This window comes from Propithecus coquereli, unplaced genomic scaffold (assembly GCF_000956105.1).
Source record: "Propithecus coquereli isolate 6110/MARCELLA unplaced genomic scaffold, Pcoq_1.0 Scaffold216, whole genome shotgun sequence".
In the NCBI taxonomy this organism is placed as follows: Eukaryota; Metazoa; Chordata; class Mammalia; order Primates; family Indriidae; genus Propithecus; species Propithecus coquereli.
The window spans coordinates 766,124-769,204 of NW_012146745.1; positions in this window are offsets into that span (position 1 = coordinate 766,124).

The window sequence follows — 3,081 nt, forward strand, 5'->3', positions numbered from 1 at the left end:
GAATATGGATTCTTTTCCCCAATATATATTGCTGTCTACTTTGTCAAAGATCAGATGGCAATATGTGGATGGTTTTATATCTGAGTTCTCTGTTCTGATCCATGTCTCTGTTTTTGTGCCAGTACCAAGCTGTTTTGGTTACTATAGCCTTGTAGTATAGCTTGAAGTCTGGTAAAGTGATGCCTCCCAATTTGTTCTTATTGTTTAAGGTTACTTACCTATTTGGGGCCTTTTCTTTTTCCATACAAAGTGTAGAACTATTTTCACTAGATCCATGAAAAATGACTTTCATATTTTAGTGGGGATTGCATTGAATCTGTAGATCAATTTGGGTAGTATAGACATTTGACAGTGTTGTTTCTGCCAATCCATGAGCATGATATGTTTTTCCATCTGTTTGTACTCTCTGTAATTTCCTTCTTCAGTGTTTCATAGTTATCCCTGTAGAAGTCTTTCACTTCCTTGTTTAAATATACACCTAGGTATTTTATTTTCTTTGTTGCTATTGTGAAAGTTATTGAGTCTTTGATTTGGTTCTCAGTTTGACCATTGTTGACATATATGAATGCTGCTGATTTGTGTACATTGATTTTGTAACCTGAGATTTTACTGAATTTATTTATCAACTCCAGCAATCTCTTGGCTGAATCTTTGGGGTTTTCTAAACATAGGATCATATTGTCAGCAAAGAGTGATAGTTTGACCTCTTCTTTCCCCATTTGGATACCACTGATTTCCTCCACTTGTCTAATTTCTCTGGCTAGGACTTCCAGCACTATGTTGAATAGAAGTGGTGATAGTGGCCAACCTTGTCTAATTGCAGTTCTAATCAGGAATGCTTTCAATTTTTCCCTGTTCAGTATGATGCTGGCTGTGGGTTTGTTGTATATGGCTTTTATGGTTTGGAGGTAAGTCCCGTCTATGCCTATTTTGCTAAATGTTTTATCATGCATTTATGGTTTTTTTCAGAAGGACCTGATAGGAGTAAAATATACATAATCTCCACCCTAATCGTTTTTTGAGGGAGGTTTTATACTAATGCTACCAATCTTGTAGTAGTCTATTTGACCATCTATTGTAACATTTGGAATAAGTGACAAATGACATCATGTCTACTTAGTGGTCACTGCCTTTATCTACAAATAGGGAACAAATGCAACTTCTTGGATTGTGAAAGAGGTTATATAATTATATAAAATCCACCCACTTTTAAAAACTGTGTTTTTAATTTTCTATATTGTTTCCAAATGGTTATGTTATTTTCTTGCCAAATCTATTTGTAACGAATAAACCAAAATGGCCAATAAGGGTTGGATACAAATAAAATATACCTAAATAATTTGCTTTCTATTCTAACAATAAAGGAATATTTTGGACAAATAATCTTTAATTACAAACTTTAATAATGTGTATTCTCTGTATCAAGAAAATTTGTTCATTTTTTTCCCAAGAAGCAGTCTCCTATTCTAAGGTTTTTTTTCTTCCTCTTCCAGCCAACCAAATCATTCAATCTCTCTTTGGTTTGTTGAAAATACATTATATACACAGAGTTGTGTTGACAGTTTTATTACTGCTTGCTCCCACCTTAGGAAAAGAACCACATGGATACAAAACTATTTTCAAACTAAATGTTAACAATGAATTCAAAAAGTTGGTACTTAGGGACCCACAGGGAAATATGGGCCAGTAAATGTATGGCCTGGGTAGGGCATAGCACTTTTCTCAGCACAAAATTCTAAGCATTTAATTAGCAATAGAAACACTGATTCATTCATTCTATGAGAAATTACCTTATTTGAGAAGAAAATATTGTCATAGTCTTGAATTTCTTTACTTTTATTTCTTAGGCTTGATGTGGAATACTTAAAGATATATGTGAATGAACAAGGAAAAAGTGTTACTGTGAATTTATATTTGGCTGGCATGAGTGTTCTCTAGATCTTGTTTATAGTCATCTAAAACCATTAGAAATGCTTTTAGGATATTCAACAATTTTGTAAAGATTAGCATCTCTTTCTTAACAAGAAACATGATAACATCTTTTTTATGAACTCTAATTTAAAACAAAAGCAGAGTCAAATCAATTTATAAAATATATCAATTCTCTAATATGACATGATGCTTAAACAAAGAGATGTTGAAGTGAGCAGGAAGATACATTCAATATTTTAATGTGGAATCTTTATGCAGTTTTTCTATGAATGTTTTCATACAATGCTAGAAAATAATCATAGTGTCATATATAGTAATAATAGTGAAAAATTATTTTGTTCTTACTATGTGCCATACCATGTAAAATAGTACACATGTGTTGTTTTATTTAATCCTCACAGTAATTTTAGGAAATGGATGCCATTGTTATCTCCAAAAGATGAGTAAATCGAGGGTTAGATAAGGTTCCAGTCAGTGATATGAGGAGATGACATTTGAACCTAAGCAATCCAAATTGTTTAATCATTGTGCTAAATAACTTCTACCTATAGAAATGTATATTTATTGAACATGATCATCTGGAATATTCTAATGTCTACACTTTACCAATGAAAATTACAAGTCAATGACATCTTGTAAATGTAAGTATCCTATATAGTCATATTTCTCTCTTTGGGAAAAGAAATAATCAAGAGAATCAATATACAGGGATGGAATTGTAAACACCAGGAATTCATGGGTTTTGAAGTACATTGTTTCCTTTTGTTTTGTCACTTGGTTTGTTAGGTTGTTTTGTCCTTCAGGAGTGATTTTTATGGTATGATCCTTAGCACGGAATAACAAGTGCACTACCAGTGGAGGTTTACGAACTTAACATTCAAGGTCTTTTTTCACTTATTGTGGAAAATACGACAGAATATCACATATAATTTTGTTTGTTACAGACTACTAGTAAACTATTAAATAAATTATTAAGAGCTTCCAAAATTTAGAAAGCATATAATATGAGTGCATTTGTATGCTTTACTTTGGATTCAACTAAAAAATCTCTTGTGGCTCCTGTATTTGATAGAAATTTTGTCTTGAGTTGGCTATGGTTTTCAGTTGCTGCTATTCTTGATTATAATTATAGATTAGTGTTATTTTGCC